Source organism: Bidens hawaiensis, unplaced genomic scaffold (assembly GCF_021521415.1).
Source record: "Bidens hawaiensis isolate Kalapana, Puna unplaced genomic scaffold, B.hawaiensis_p1.1 tig00049656_1, whole genome shotgun sequence".
NCBI classification, from domain to species: domain Eukaryota; kingdom Viridiplantae; phylum Streptophyta; class Magnoliopsida; order Asterales; family Asteraceae; genus Bidens; species Bidens hawaiensis.
In genome coordinates this window covers 33828-52202 of record NW_027498881.1, presented here as the reverse complement: position 1 = coordinate 52202, position 18375 = coordinate 33828, and the positions used below count along the sequence as shown (strand labels likewise).

The window sequence follows — 18375 nt, the reverse complement described above, 5'->3', positions numbered from 1 at the left end:
AACCATGTATTCTCGTATAATTACCATGGTAACTCATGTACCCGACATTACATATGACGTAACTAACGTCTACCGGTTAGGGTATACCTGGTTTCGTCGGAATCGTTACAAAACTCAACTAATTTCCAAGAACCATCAATTGTAAATAGAAGGCTTGCAGTTTATCAACGCCTATTGAAGATTCACCTGTTGGTTCAGGTATTATTAATATTTATTGAAAGATTAATAATAGAGGAAAATTTGCAATTATATTTTGTTTGATAGTTTTGGTAGGGAAAATAAACAATCATCAAGTATTTCTAACAACAAGTGTCGTTTGCCAAATCCTAAATCTCAAACTGTTGATTCGTTGGCAAGAAGTTGAATGGTTGATTCTATGTCAATCGGAAGCGTTTAACATCTACAGAGATTCAGGTAACATTGGTTTCTCTCATTTTTATCACTTAAGTTTCTGAAAGGTCTATGTTGGTCTGTCGATCATTGTTCAACCCGATCATAGCCTATAAATTATTCATGTAAAAATGATTTGTTTGCCGGTAAGCAATTTTAAACATGAGAATACTTAAATAATCATAAGCAAACACTGATTAAATGATTATTTGATTTGTAGACAATTATATTTGATTGATGTTATTTGTTTGTCCAATGTATGTATCATATGATAAAAAGGCACAATACTTACCCACGAAAATATGGCTAGCAATTGTCTGCCTGAAACTTCTACACCAACAACATCAACTACAATTTATACATTTTATTAATTAATTTAGTAATAAGTACGGAAGCACAAAACATAATTCACATTTTACTTAACTTTTTTTTCTACGTTTCATCTTTATTTGTTTTACAGTTTATAACAATTTTTTGTGCATATTTGATGGTTTTGTTTTAATCGATTATTTTTATGTGGAATTTAGGTAGATTCACCCATAAGCAAAGGGTTTGTATGAAAGATTGTTAGAGATTACATTATGCTAACTTTTGTGGTTTGTTCAACATCATATACCCAACAAATTTTATTTATCACACATAAAATTTTAAAAATGAAATAAATATTAAATGGGTTACATGAGTCAACATGCAAACCCATCAGTTCAATGAAAGAAGAGTGTATGTACTGATCTTCTTTGATCTTTATTGTCCTAAAACTCTTTAAACGAGTCGATTCTCACAGGTTTCATAGATCAACTGACGGGTTAGAACCGGAACCGACTCGGAACCAAATTACCTGCTTATGTCACTCTATCTATATAGTGTTTAAATGCCATTTGCAATTAATTTGGTATATGAAAAAAGCACAATTCAAGTTTTTTATAGATCTCAAGGATGTTGATCTTAACTAACCACATGTATTGTTTAATGTATTTATGGATTTAGTTATATTGTTTATAATACAAAAAACTTTTAAAAGGTTGTGTCAACACCTTCAAAAAATTAAAATTATTATTTTTTAGTATTATATTAGTTATTATTATTGTTATAGTGTTGCTAATTGTATTATGTTGTTGGTTTGCAGAATTTTTTAAACTACGAGTACAGTGCTATATTCGATTTTCTCTCGATTTTTGGTCGAGACGATTTGGGCCTTTTTTAGAAACCCAAAATGGGAAATATTTTGTGAGTTATTGGTATGAGTCATAACTAAGTTTCAGAAACCACCACACTTGATGTCAGCTTTTTAGTTTTCAGTTTCTTTTCATTTTAAAGTATATTGGCAAATTTTATATAAAGGGTGTGTGTAGGGGCATTTATGCCTTTTATTGTTTATAATGTTAGTTGTAAACAAAGACACTATCAATGTTAATTTTGTGCATTTATCCCTAATTGATGATAAGTTTATTAATACAGTTCTTAAATGCACTACATGACAATATGGCTTCGGTTTAGGAACTTATAGCAGAACCTCAAAAGCATACTTATACTTGCATCGTTTATAGTTCATTTTTGATATTGTATGCCGTGATTTACAAATTTCATTTAATTTTATTTAAACTGATTCTTATTATCATTATTGTTGGAAGTTGCAAGCTTGTAAAGAGCATCTTGCACCATCAGCACCTAGAGACTAGCTTATCACAAAGAATCAATTTCTTCAGAGTTGAATCATTGGCCTGAGCCGTCTTGACAGCAAATGAATGCAACTTTAGATGAGGTGCTGGATGACACATCAGCTATCGATGATGAAGGTTCCTTTTTAGTTTACTTGACTCATAAAACACTTTTATTATTTTCTTTTAACTAAGTAAAATATATTCCTTTTAATTGTGTTTGAATATGTACAAGAACATGGACCAGAATCAAGGTCACAATTCTGCTTAAGGTAACAATTGTTTCTTATAATTTCTAAAAGAACAAGTATTCTTTGGATTCAATATAGTGCCACAATCTATTTCTTTTGGTTAATTGGATCATACAATCCTAAGATTGATTTCATTGATTCAATAGATTATTGTTGTTTGGTTGATTTTGTTCTATAACTTCCTGTCAAAATTCATACTATATATGAACTGAAGTTCACATGCATTTCAAATAGTTGAACAGTTTTTGTTTTCTTGTGAATCGCCATTTTTCATATAAATGGTAAAATTGAACCGAAACATCTTTTACCCTTTTATTTATTAAACAGCTAGACTGTTTGATATGATAACGAACACTTTTATTTTCTTATAACTAAATAATATATATTAGGTTATATATGAATATTATACTAGAAAATATACAAAGGGACAGGTTTTATGTATAATGTGTGTGTGCAGGGGCATTTATGTCTTTTATGGTAAGAGTTCTTTTATAATGTGTTCGGCTATCTTTTTGTTATTGCATGATTTGGTGTCCGTAGCCGATTAAATAATTATAGATAGTCTAGTCTTTAAGTTTATTGTAAAATGGCCATTCGCTATGGATTGTATAGCAAATGGGTCCATTCGCTAGTTAACTAGGACTATTCGTTAAATTATAAGCCCACCGTTATGTAATATAATGAATGGAGGCTTAATTGTTAATGTATTTCCCATTCGTCATGGAGAGATACCGAATGGGAAGCCATTCGTGTATAGGATCACCCATTCGTTAGTATTGTATAACGAATGGGTCTATGCCTATAAATAGGCTGATCCTATTCGTTGAACATGGAGAGATCCGAGCCTTATGTTAATTCATACCGTTACCATGCCGGATTCTCTCCATAACTTATCGTATCCACCATAATGTATGTATTCACCATTAACGTAAAAAATAGTATTTAACTTATCGATCTTGTGTTTATCGTATTGATGTATCGATGTTAGCGGCTAGATCTTGGCTTGTATAGAGTTTTCTCAATTGGTATCAGAGAAGACGACTGCTCTCAATGCATCAATATTAAGGTATGATTCAGATCTGAGATGGCGTTCTTCGTGTTCATCGGGACTTGGCATAATTTGGTCAGATTTGGATCAAATTAAGGTGTTATTGATGGAATTGATGGTAGATTCGTGTTTATTGAGGTAATATGAAGCTTTCTATTGATTTTGGTGTTTAATTATGGTGAATGAAGGTTTCATCATTGATTAGCAAGTTACTGTTTGATTCAATTGGTGTTGAATCAGTAGTTGTTAAGTTAAATTGATGATAGATTCGGGATCGTGGTTAAATTCCGAGTATTCGGTGTGAATTTCATGGTTAATTATGATGTTTTGATGAATCTGCCATGGATGAAGCTTGAATGTGCAGTTTCCGGCGATGTAACTGAATTTTCCAACAATCTAACGGTTTTTTCCGGCGAAAAACGTTTTTCCGGTTAACCAATTCGTCATGTTGTTATTGCCATTCGTAAAGGGTTTCTTAACGAATGAGACCATTCGTTATACATTATCAAGAGAGGGAAACCCAAGGTGAAAGACGTTGAATGATCGGGATGTCCATGAAGATGTATGACTTGGTCAAACGTAAAGATATGTTTTCTATACCAGTGTTGATAGATAGTTGATGACCTGATGCTGATTGTTGAAAGATTAAACCATATCATACGCCAATGGATAATCGGGATGATCTCAACGAGTTTCTCACTTTGAGTTAGAGATCTGATATGAGAAGCTACAGGTTATTGGTTTTCTGAAAAGACTTAAAGATTGTCTATCCGCACAAGCCCGAGAATCATCAGTCAAGGGGGAGTCTATAAATGCATGATTTGTGACTGATGATTTATAGTTAAAGTATTCAAGGTTAAAGTATTCAACCGCTACAGAAAAGGGGGAGTCTTTTAGTGCATTTTTGGTGTCCGTAGCCGATCGAATAAGTCACAGATAGTCTAGTCCTTAAGTTTATTATAAAATGGTCATTCGCTATGGATTGTATAGGAAATGGGTCCATTCGTTAGTTAACTAGGACTATTCATTAAATTATAAGCCCATTTGTTATGTAATATAACAAATGGAGGCTTAATGGTTAATGTATTTCCAATCCGTTATTGAGAGATAACGAATAGGATGCCATTCGTGAATAGGATCACCCATTCGTTAGTATTATATAATGAATGGGGTCTATGCCAAAAAACAGGCTGATCCTATTCGTTGAATAGGGAGAGATCTGAGCCTTAAGTTAATTCATACCGTTACCATGCTGGATTCTCTCTATAACTAATTGTATCCACAATAATGTATGTATTCCACCATTAACGTAATAAACTGTATTTAAAGTATTGATCTTATGTTTATTGTATTGATGTGTCGATGTTAGCGGCTAGATCTTGGCTCGTATACAATTTTCTCAATTGGTATCAGAGCAGACGGCTGATCTCGGTGCATCAATATTAAGGTATGATTCAGATCTGAGATGGTGTTCTTCGTGTTCATCGGGTTTTGGCATAATTTGGTCAGATTTGGATCAAATTAAGTGTATTGATGGAATTGATGGTAGATTCGTGTTTGTTGAGGTAATACGAAGCTTTCTGTTGATTTTGGTGTTTAATTATGGTGAATTGAAGGTTTCACCATTGAAGAACAAGTTACTGTTTGATTCAATTGGTGTTGAATAAGTGGTTATTAAGTTAAATTGATGATAAATTCGGGATCGTGTTGAAATTCCGAGTATTCAGTGTGAATTTCATGGTAAATTATGATGTTTTGATGAATCTGCCATGGATGAAGCTTGAATGTGCAGTTTCCGGCGATGTAATTGAATTTTCCGACGATCTTACTGTTTTTTCCAGCGAAAAACATTTTTCCGGTGAATAGTTCAGATCCAACAACCAATTCGTCATGTTATTATTTCCATTCGTTAAGGGTTCTTAACTAATGAGACCATTCGTTATTGTTTTAAGGCCATTAGTTAACGGGTATAACGAATGTGGTTTCTTAACGTATGAGCTCATTCGTGTAACTGTTCTAACAAATGTGGACGGTTATAACAGATGAGATTTGTTATTATAACGAATGTGGTTTCATTCGTTATTGGATCAGACGAATGTGATCTTTAACGTATGGGACAGCATTCGTTCAACTGTTATAACAAATGAAGGTATTAACTTATAACAAATGCGGTCTATTCGTTATGTGTAACGAATGAGAGACATGATAACGTATGTGGACATTGTTCTAACAAATGAGACACGATTTTGATGAATGGTGTTCAAGTTAACGTATGGAACGACGAATGAAGATTCATTCGTTCTTTGAGCTCATTCGTTATGTGTTAAGATGAAAAAAAATATTTTAGAAAAAAATTTTAAATGAATTATTTTTAGGATATTCCTAATGTATTGGGTACTCTTATCTCAAATTTTAAATGACTTTTTACGCGTTTCGGCTGGCCGAGGGGTAGACCACGAGTAATTTAAGGATGAGTTTGTTTGAGATTTGTGAAGACTGTTCAAGTCCTTGCTAATTTTGTCAAGAAAAGGGGGATATAAACTTTCATAGAGTTTATTTGGCATGTATATTCCTACGTTTGCAATGGTTTCTTAAAAAAATTACTACAATTTGGGTGGTAATTCATGATTGCAAAGCTATGTTTGACTGAGTTCAAGACTGCAATTGTTCTTCAATTGCTTATTGATGTGTTCAGGATTGAAACCTGATTAAGTGGGATACGAGTGTCTGTCTGTTTTCTTCTTTCTAAGGGACTTTAATCCTGACTATGTTGGCTACGAGTATACGGCGGATTACTTCTGTTGAAGGTGACAAATTTCGAACGGGTTGATCTTACTGAAGAATGCAATACAAGTCTTATCATTGGATTTAAAAATTTAGTCATTCAGGGTTTATTAATAGAGATTGGAACTCTAAATCATATGCCTAAACATTAGTGCATCTTTGCAAATGGGATGTAGAAGAGCTTCAAACAGTTATTTGGGATAAACGTTATCAAGAAAGGGAAAACCAAAGTGAAAGACGTTAAATGATCGGGATGTCCATGAAGATGTGCGACGAGGTCAAACGTAAAGATATGTTTTCTTTACCGGTGCTGATAGATAGCTGATGACTTGCTACTGATTGTTGAAAGATTGAACCATATCATACGCTAGTAGATGATCGGGATGATCTCAAAGAGTTTCTCACTTTGAGGGGGAGATCTGATATGTGTAGCTACAAGTTATTGGTTTGTTGAAAAGACTTAAAAATTGTCTGTCTTCACAAGCCCGAGAATCATCAGTCAAGGGGGAGTCTGTTAGTGCATGATTTGTGACTGATGATTTGCAGTTAGAGTATTCATGGTTAAAGTATTTGACCGCTACGGAAAATGGGGAGTCTGTTAGTGCATGATTTGGTGTCCGTAGCCGATCTAATAAGTTCCAGATTGTCTAGTCTTTAAGTTTATTGTAAAGTGGCCATTCACTATGGATTGCATAGCAAATAGGTCCATTCGTTAGTTAACTAGGACTATTCGTTAAATTATAAGCCCATTCGCCATGTAATATAACGAATGGAGGCTTAATTGTTAATGTATTTCCCATTCGTTACGGAGAGATAACGAATGGGGAGCCATTCGTGAATAGGATCACCCATTCGTTAGTATTGTATAACGGATGGGGTCTATGCCTATAAATTGGTTGATCCTATTCGTTGAATAGGGAGAGATCCGAGCCTTAAGTTAATTCATACCGTTACCATACCAGATTCTCTCCATAACTTATTTTATCCACCATAATGTAAGTATTCCACCATTAACATAATAAATAGTATTTAATGTATCTATCTTGTGTTTATGTATTGATGTACCGACGTTAGCGGCTAGATCTTGGCTGGTATAGAGTTTTCTCACATTTAGTGATGCTAATATATGTATTTCCTGAATCTAAAACCAGATTAAGGAACAAAAATTCTAAAAAAAGAAATAACGACTTGGACCATGAGCTTTTTCCTTAAATTCTCTCTTGTCGGAAAGCTGTTTTATAGAAGGGTGATCTAAATCATCAGTTTCAAACGATCATCATCTTGAATGGATTGATAATAGTAAGGTGACAAATATCTCACCTTGTAAAGTAAGACATTGTGTTAAGCTGATGTCATTTTATTTTAACTTTCAACAAGAAATTACATAGAAACTAATCCATTATAAATCCCATTTTGTTTAGGGGCAAAATGTCACGGAAGTTGCATTTGCTAGATGTCGAAGGATGTATGCACATGCCCATGATTATAATATCAACTCTATTTCTGTAAACATGTAAGTTGTTATTTTAGTTGAATTTTTTTTTACTTCAAGTTTATTGAATAATATAGAACAAAAAGAATTATGCACTTGGTGTACATTTTATAGTGACGGGGAAACGTTTATTTTGGCGGATGACCTTAGTATAAACTTATGGGAACTTGTAGTTAGTGATCAATGTTTCAATATTATTTAGCATGAATCCGTTATATATGGATGACCTTATAGGTGATTAATATGTTAATATACGTTCTTTATTCACATATCCAACAGTCTTAAAATAATTTAACAATTATGTTTATTTAAATAAAAGTGGTGATAACATTAGCTGGGAGCATATATTTACACATAGTTTTGTAAGCTATCATTTAGACACGAATGGATCATAATCGTGTTCGTTCGTTTAGCTTTAACCGAACAAATGATTGAACACGAACAATTATATGAGCGATTGTTTGTGTTGGTTCGTCAAGAAAATGAACGTGTTTGTGTTCGTTTATCATGTGCATAACGAATGGTTGACAAATGTGAACATATGAACATAACTGACAGTCCCATCTTTGGCATCGGTCTTCAACGAGTATGCGCTCAAGAATCAATACGAGACGAGTAGTTATCTTCAGGTGAACCTAATATTTTATTAGTGTTGCTAATTTTTTTCAATATTAATACTGTTATTTTGTTGCTAGCTGTATTCAGTTGTTGATTTACATAATTTGTTTTTATACGTGCACGATACTATATTCAATTTTCTCACGTGTTTAAGCTGTAACGGTTTTAGATCGTGAAACCTAACCGTTACTAGCGGTTGGGTTTGGTTTCGAATTAATGGGTTACTCTATTAACTCTATTCCTTTAACCTTTTTTAAATAGTTTTTCTTATTTATTACTAATATAAATTTGCAACCTCACCGATTTTCGTATTATAAACATTTATATGGTATATAAGATCACTTATATACCTTTCTTTAGTTTTTAAAATGTTACTTGTAATGGTAAGGATAGTGGCGTTTTAGACTATAATTTGGATATTTACCTCTACTTATTTGTATTTGTTTGTTTGTTTATCTTCAATTGTGTTCGTTTGTCCCTCAACTGTTTGTATAAACGACACACAACACCTTAGGATTTCATTGTATGTAGATGGAAGTCCTGCCGCAACGCCCAAGTAACGTTGGCACCATAACGAACCGAAACAAGTTTTTCGCTTGGCGCCATAACACCCCCGAATTGAAACATTGTTTGGTCGTTTGGATCACAGTTTTGAGACTAGTTTTCATCGGTTGGCTTGTATCGTTCTTTCGATCAAAAACCCTAAAACATTGGGTTGAAAATAAAAAAAAAAAGACAAAAAACCTAACGACGTTAAATGTTTTTAACAGAGATTCATTAAAACAAAAATAGTTGAAAGTTGGGATCGCTGATAGTGATTTTTAAAGTTAAGATTATTATCGGCCAATACACAAAAAATGAGATTATTAATTTCCAATTTGCTTAAATTTGAGAATTTATGTGAATAAGTTGATGGGGTGTATTTGTTGTGAGTTTAACTTCAAGAAAGTCAATGGGTCGATGAAAAATGAAAGATATGATCAAACCTACAGGCAAAGGCGAGAAATCCAACGTTCAATAGATTTGCATGTTATGATATTAATCTAGCTTGAAATAATGTGATTTTTGAGATCAAAGTACTTTTAAAAATTGGTATGGTTTTATGATAAGGTTGACATGGTGCCAAAGTCAAATCGGTGATAAACCTTCTTTTAAAACGCAAGGTGGAAATATGCACTCTTGCCAATCATGCACAATAATGATAGTGTAAAAGTTTATTTTATTTTCATCTTAATATGTTAAAAGTAAAATTACATGTATACAAATTATGTCGGTCCGGTTTAAATTCCGCTGGTCCTCACAAATAGAATTCAAATTCCGCCTGTCCTCACAGATGGCTAGATTCTATTTAGTTTAAGTTTGTGCAGATGGTAGGCGATAAAGGGACAAAAAAGACGATTTAGAAGTCGCCATTTTACGAATTTTTGTAATAGTCGAGTTAGTTTCGAGAGTGGTCGGTCAAAATTACATTTTGGGAATTTTGGTGTCATATATTTCATTGCTCTTATTTCTGTTTCGGCTTTGCGTCAAGTATTATAACAACACGTACATGTAAACCGTGGCATGTAATTTTCGTGGTTTTTTATAAATGTAATTATTTAAGTAAATTTTAGTGACTATTTCACAACTAGTATTACGACCAAAAGAAGTTACATGTTTCGTTTTTCGAAGGTCATGAATGCCTACTATGTCCCTTGATGATTCATCACTCTAAACCAAGTTTCTAAACATGATATATACCAAATGCTATAGAAAATTTCAATTGTTACAACAGCACAACATCATTTCCTAGTCAATATGGACCCAAATACCCTGCCCAAGAACACCGAGGCGATTCACAAACAATAAATAGTACCCAGGAGGCGCAATCTTTCCTGATGGTGGTGCGAGAGCAGAGATTACGTTATTCGCAATCCCCTTAATTGGAGGAACAATCAATCTTTGATTTTGGGAGAAACCATGAGTTGTAAACGGTGGATAAATCAAGGTTAGTTTAGCCTCACCAGGTTTAATTGTATTTTAGTTTTGAATGTGACCGATGTAGGGGTATGGTACTAAACCCGGCTTACGACCTTAATTTATTATGTTTGGCTTATTTTATTATATGGACTAATACAATATTATTGGGCTGAGGGGGTTTTGTGGAGGTAACCCTAACTGGGCTAGGCCCATTAGGGTACCATGATGGTGGCCATGAGGCACCCTATATAAGGAGGTCTCCACCTCCTTATTAAGGGTTGGAGCTCTCAATAAGAGCCACCACCATAACCATTTTTGTGTCTGTAAACAAGAGATCCTCGAGATTTCTTAGCAGTCACCTCCACACCCCCAAAAAGTCATTGCAGATCTCAAGCTACCGGAGAAGAAGATCGAGTCGTGGTTCGTTCATCTCGAAGACCGGGGGAACATCGTCATGGATCAGGTCAGATTCATTTCATGTTTCTACATTTGCGCCATCCGTGGGACGGCAACGAACCACGTCTTGTTTTTCGTCTCGGTCCTCCGATCTGTTCATCAAATACTCTAGATCTACGATTTCTACTTTCAGATCTGTTCTATGGAAGTCCAAAAATCCGCAGATCTGAAAATATTTCTAGATCCGGAAATATACAAGGAGAAATACCACCAAACTTTGGGGAAAACCCTCAGATCTGTGTTTTTCTAAGTGAAATATACCAGATCTAGTTATGATTTTTTCAGATCTGGGTTCGTTTGAGCAATAGTCACATTTCGTATTCATAGATCTATAAATCCTTTCAGATCTGTTGGTTTTACATAAAACCTACCTGATGTGGATACTCAAAATCTCTAAATCTATGAATATATTTTATGGTGTCATACAAAATAATAATAAAAAGTAATGAGGACACTGTCTCATACATGGGAACAAGATCTGAAAAGGTGACAGGAGGTCATATTGAAAGGCACGCACATGCTTTGCCTTGACTAGAGCACCAAACTATTAAGGGTTAGAAAATTGACAGAAAAATCGGTGTGCTCGCCATCCGCACTCCGGCGTCTGCATAACCCGTCCGCGGTACATAGGAGCATCTTCCGCGGATAACATAAACAGCTTCAGCAAGCAAAGTTCCCGCAAGGCGTTATCAAAGCCTTGAGGGTCAACTTCAGCTTCCACAAGATAAGCTTCCGCGAGCCGTGAGCAAAGTTCCCGCGAGGCACAATCAAAGCCTTGGGGGTCAACTTCAGATTCTGCATACGCGCTCCCGGCGATTACTCTCCGCCACAGCGGTTTGCATGCGGGCTCCCGGCGATTACTCTCCGCCACAGCGGGTTGCATGCGCTCTTCCGGCGATTACTCTCCGCCACAGCGGGTTGCATGCGCGCTCCCGGCGATTACTCTCCGCCAAAGCGGGTTGCATGCGCGCCCCCGGCGATTACTCTCCGCCACCGCGGGTTGCATGCGCGCTCCCGGCGATTACTCTTCGCCACAGCTGGTTGCATGCGCGCTCCCGGCGATTACTCTCCGCCATAGCGGGTTGCATGCGCGCTCTCGGTGATTACTCTCCGCCATAGCGGGCCGCATGCGCGCTTCCGGCGATTCTACCCCGCCATAGCGGGCCGCCTGCGCGCTTCCGGCGATTCTACCCCGCCATAGCGGGCCGCATGCGCACTCTCGAAAATTTTACTCCTTTTGGTGAAAACCCTTAGATCTATGTTTTTTCGAAGTGACATACGCGAGATCCGGTTCTGATTTATTCAGACCTGAGTTCGATTATGGTTGGATGTGTTTGGGAGGTTGTACCAGAAACGTCAATGGCGGTTGGGTCATATACATTAAAATGCGGACTAACACCAGCCAACACGGGCGATATGCGCTCTTGCGAGTGAAACTGTCACCACAAAATCATTCACGCTACCCGGAGAATGAAACTAGCCCCCGCATGTCAACTTCAATCAACCGCGGATCAAAATCGCTCCCCGCGGATCAACTATAATCTCATGCGGGTCATCTTTTGCTTCCACGTTGCGAATGAAGCTTTTAAGCTTTTGCGGGACAACCGCGGATCAAAACCCCATGCGGGTTGGAAGACGACCCCATGCGGGTCTAAAATAGTACAATATGAGCTTGGAAGACGACACCATTCATGGGCGCCGTGCTCCGACATAACAAACTCTGACCAAGGCGGGTCACCTGCAAGCTCCGCAGGTAAGCACCCGACCACCGTTCATGTGCGCCGATGGGTTTCAACAATACGTCACCATGCATGCGAGCTAAGGATCATCGCGTCACCGTGCATGCATGCGTATCCCGCTGATCAACTCTACGCCGCCATGCGTGCGCTTCCGCAGATAAACAATCCGCCGCCATGCATGCGCGCCATGCACATGTTGCACTCCACCGACATGCTTGCGCGCCGCTGCTGATAGTGCGCTACGCCTTCTTACATCATGCGCGCAGCCGCGCGTCAACACTTCGCCGCCATGCTGCGTGCAGCCACAGATCAACACTCCACCACTTGTGGAAGACTTTGCCATCCATGCATGCGTCAACGCGGATGAGCATTCCACCATCATGCATGCGCGGGCCGCGGATAATGCACTACCCCGCCATGCATGCATGCAGCCGCGGATCAATATTCCACCACCTATGAAAGATTCCAACGCCATGCATGCGCGCTCAACTCCCGCCATGCATGCGCACGCAACCCTCAGCCATGCATGCGCGCTCAACTCCCGCCATGCATGCGCACGCAACCCTTAGCCATGCATGCGCACGCAACCCTTCGCCATGCATGCGCGCTCAACTCCCAACATGCATGCGCGCTCAACTTTCTGCCGCTATGCATGCGCGCCCGCTGATCGCCACTCCGCCGCCATGCATATGCGACCTCGAATCACTACTCCGCCGCCATTCATGCGCACTGCCGAGGATCACCATTCTATCGCTATGCATGCACGCCACCTGAGATCAAGACTCCGTCATATACACATGCACGCCACCTGAGATCAAGACTCCGTCGTATACATATGCACGCCCGCGAATCAACATTCCGCTGCCATGCATGCGCACCCGCGAATCCTCACTACGCTGCCATGCTTGCGCGCCGTGAATCAACATTCTGCTGCCATGTATGCGCATCCGCGGGTCCTTAGTATGCCGCCATGCATGCGCGCCGCGAATCAACATTCTGCTGCCATGTATGCGCACCCGCGAATCCTCACATACCACGGGTCACTAACGCGCAACCGTGGATCAAATCTGACCTCCGCGGGTCAGGGCGAGAAACTCCAGCAGCTTAAGTACAACCTCTGCGAGTCACAAGAAAGCTTCCGCGGGTCACGTGTATGCTCTGAGCAAAGAAATGGCCGGTCAGGGTCGGCTCCCGCAAACCAAGTTAAAGCCCCGACACGATCACCGCGGGTAACATAAGCGTTTCAGAAGGTGAACTTCAACCCTGCGGGTCATTTATACCCTTTCGCTGATCAATTCAAGTTTCGCGGGCTGCAAGAAAAGTCTGGCGGGTACACCCCACGACTTTCGCGGATTATGCAAAAGCTCCGGGCAAAATCACAGCGGGTCATTTCCGCCTCCCGCAAACTTTTTGTACGCTCCAGAATGCAAATATAGTCCCAAGAACCAAGTGCAAGCTTTGACACTCTAAAACACTCCCGCGTATTATGTAAGCATTCCCGCATGCACGTTCATGCGGGCCAACTCCGTTCATTGAGGGTCACTTATAAACACCGCGGGTCACTAATGCTCTCCGGATAATGTACTATGGCTTCAGCAAAACTTCTGCGGATCAAATCCGGTGATTGCGGTGTACATGCAGACCAAATCCGGCCACACGCGGGCTCCGGAGGGATACCCACGGGTCACTAATGCAAAACCGCGGATCAAATCCGGCTACTGCGGATTATTAGCGGGTTCAGGCGGATCAATTCCGCCCACACATGCGGGCTCCTGAGGGATACCTGCGGGTCAAGTAAAATCTCTCGCGAGACAACCTCGGGTCACTGACGCGCAGCCATGGACCAAATCTGGTCACTGCTGGGTCATACGCGGGTTCAGTTGGATACGCTCCGGCAATCATGAGCTACATACGCATCAAGGAAACTGATCATCGCGGGCCGCATGCGTTGTTTTTCTGCTGTATTATTCTCTTCATCTTCTCAAACCTGCAAATTCAAGCAGAACCTTATTTTACTTCGACATACCATCTTCGGTAAAGGTATTCTGTAACTCATATTTTTTAAGCTAAAAAGTGATGGGTAGGCATGTCAAATTGTGCGTGGCATCTTGCAAATCATCTTAACTTAGATGTTTGTCAATATCATGTGAAGGCCACCATAGTCATAAAAATATTTAGCAGCATTGAACTAGGGGACTATCATGGTATATCACCATTACATTAGTGGATGGAAGACGTCCAAATATTAGGTTGGGCACACCTCATAATCCGCCCGAGGATGGGAACCTTAAAATACACCCATATGGCCACGCGCCACACTTAAAGGTTGGGAATCCTCATAAACCCATATGGCCACGCGCCACACTTAAAGGTTGGGAATCCTCATAAACCCATACGGCTACGCGCCACACTTAAAGGTTGGGAATCCTCATAAACCCATACGGCTACGCGCCACACTTAAAGGTTGGGAATCCTCATAAACCCATACGGCTACGCGCCAAACATAAAGGTCGGGAGCCTAATAATATCCCACATGGCCACGCGCCAAACATAAAGGTCGGGAGCCTAATAATATCCCACATGGCCACGCGCCAAACATAAAGGTCGGGAGCCTAATAATATCCCAAACGGCCACGCGCAAACGTAGGCTGGGCACACCTCATAATTTGCCCGAGGATGGGAACCTTGTAATACATCCACTTTTAGTTGATATGTTTTTGCAGGTTCGGCTACGAGTCGCACAAGCACCTATGACATTATTATTATTATCTGGCCGTTTATGCCTCCATTATTATTTTGAAAACAAGTTGGGATAGTCATCATGCGTAGAAGAGGCCTTTGTGGGCCAGTCATTATCATCATATTATAGCTCATAAGCCACAACTCGCGCATGCTTCATTATTTTATAGCTCTGCACCATTATTATCATAAGGATCACAACATGTCACCATCATGGAGAAAACCTCTCAAAACTCAAATACAATAAAGACAAGGCCGAAGAAAGGGGAAAAAACTGCCTCACATCCTAACACACCTTATGAAGTCCAGCGCTCCACCTAAACGCTTGCACGCCTAGGAGCAACACTGGACTTGGGGGGCTTGTAGGGGTATGGTACTAAACCCGGCTTACGACCTTAATTTATTATGTTTGGCTTATTTTATTATATGGACTAATACAATATTATTGGGCTGAGGGGGTTTTGTGGAGGTAACCCTAACTGGGCTAGGCCCATTAGGGTACCATGATGGTGGCCATGAGGCACCCTATATAAGGAGGTCTCCACCTCCTTATTAAGGGTTGTTGCTCTCAATAAGAGCCACCACCATAACCATTTTTGTGTCTGTAAACAAGAGATCCTCGAGATTTCTTAGCAGTCACCTCCACACCCCAAAAAGCCATTGCAGATCTCAAGCTACCGGAGAAGAAGATCGAGTCGTGGTTCGTTCATCTCGAAGACCGGGGGAACATCGTCATGGATCAGGTCAGATTCATTTCATGTTTCTACAACCGATACCTTAAACATTGCTCCATACTTTAACAACTTATCCGTACGAGCAATATTGATTTCCGGTCTATCTTTATTAAGTGCCGGATCCAAGTAAGGAGGTGAGAATTTCTCGACTCGCAACTCGGTCGGGAATTTGACATTGTGAGTGTAGAACTGGTGTGGGTTGCTCCCAGCAACCAATATCTTTGTGTCCGGTAACAATGCTGAGCTGGAATGGTACATTCTAGCAATTGTTGTTGGAACCATTTCTTTAAACCGTTGACCCATAGGCTTGAATGGAGAATATATGAGTGGTGTGAAGTTAGGATCTATGGCATTCTCCCAGGCGGCAGTACCCCTCTTTGCGCCGTTAAGCAAGATGAGATATCCTGTTGGAAGGTGTAAAAGATCGCCCATGACCCATGGGTGCGGCATTTCTTGTTCGTTCTCCCAGTTTGCACCTGGATTCATGGGATGGATTCTGTGACAGTCCTTTAACCCAGGTACGTAATTCTTTTGCTCCATAGGCTTTGCATCAACAGCTTCAAATGCATCCGGCCTGTTACCCCCGCAAATGACAACCTCAACGTTAAGCGGATGTGAATTGTCATCCGAGAGTTTTAGTGGAAGAAGGGCCGAGACTCCGGAAGCAGGGTAGTTGCGAGACCCCCCGGGCAATACTGGAAATTCTTTTAGAACCTGTCCGTTTAAGGGGCTTAAGTTGATGGCACGATCGTTGGCAAAAATGAACACATTGCCGTCGGGAAGTAGGAAAACAAACGGATAGAGATTGTTCTCGATGAAGCGGTATATTCCCTTAGGCGGGGTGCACATTTGTTTCAGGAAAGGCAAGTCGAATCTCTTGGGTTCGAAGTCTAGTGATGGTGGCACGATCTCAGTGGTCCAGGACTCCCGTCCCCCCACCACTATCACGCTTCCATCTGGCAAAACTTGATTAGTGGCGTACCTGTGAATGGTTCAAATGAACCAACTCAGACGATAATGCAATGTATTACATGATACGTGATGGCTTAATTATAACACATGCAAGTTCTATGACATACCATCTGTTGTCAGCGAGAGCATTTTTTCGGTCAATGAAGTTGGCATTCAGATTATCTTTAGGCAGCATTCTAATAGTTCTGACACCACTGAAGGTACCTCCAGTAGCCACCATGTTACCATTAGGCCACAAGTTTCCTGATGAGCACCATGGTTCACCTGACAACTGCCATATATAAACATAAGCAGACGTTCACATTTGGAATATGTAACGGTCCAAAATTAGAAAGGATTGTTTAATACTGGGTTTTGATTTTTTATCTTCTTTACCTAGTACAGATTAAATAAAAGCCAAGAAAAAGAGTCAGTGATATAGTTTTATCACAAATCCGTGTGTTGTGTACAAGATTCGATTAAGCAAGAAAGAGGAAATACCTTTTTTTTTTTATTCCAACAATAATTAATCAACTATCCTCCTAGTTTTGGCAATATATATGTGACTAGAAGCATACCACAATGGGTTTAACTTTTCTTGTTTTCCAGTCGTAAGCGACGGCATGAGCGAAACAATCTGGCTGGTTTTTCACGTCTATATTAATCGGACAGTTTCCCTTAGTAGGCAATTTTAAAGCCGAGGGCCCAAGAGTCGTTGCATCAAACCAGATCACTTGATCGTTAGGCATCAACTGGAGTTGCATGGCACCCACACCTGCATTCCGATTATCGACCACCCATGATCCTCTGAAGTTTGTCTCGATCTCTGGTTTTGTGTAATCGCCTCCACCAGCCTTAACAGAAATAATAGGATCTATATTGCGTGCCTCGAACACCGAAAACAGAAAGAATTGAAGGAGGGGGAGGGCGGGGATTCAGGTTTTCATCAATAAAGAATCCATTGGATCATTCTACTTGTTTACATCAAATCATACAATATCCTTTATAATTGTATGACCAAAAAATCTGTGGATACAATACAAGGGAAAATCTTGAGGGGATCAGATTCCAACAATAGTTTAAGGTTGTTATTAACCATATATAACTAATAAATATATAGGTTTTGAATTTCGTCTTGCGTCCAAAGAACACAAACTGTTTGAAATCCTAAAATAAATATTTTTGCACGTCATTTGAATTACCGTGTGGTTAAAGATTAAGATTGACTCTTTTTTAATAAACTTGAGGCCTCACTAAATAAGCAGGGAACTACAAGACTTGGTTAATAAAACAACACACTAAAATAACAACTTAGCTAAAGACTATTAATTAACTACTATTTTCAAGAATTTTAAGTAATTAAAAGTTTTAAAACATATTATACAATCGAAAAAAGTATATAATATTAGGAGAATAAAGTATATAGTATTAGGATAGTATTCGTGTTACAGACGGTGGAACATATTTAAATTTAAAAACATAATATATATATGTAACATCATATAAATTTAATGAAATTCAAATGTTGTATGTATAAATAAATAATAATTTTACAT

General features: G+C 39.2%; 1 pseudogene; it reads right to left on the bottom strand.

Moving 5' to 3' along the window:
• Positions 1-9874: 9874 nt before the first annotated feature.
• On the bottom strand, positions 9875-18073 carry LOC143598123 (putative aldehyde oxidase Art an 7; annotated as a pseudogene).
• Positions 18074-18375: the final 302 nt, after the last annotated feature.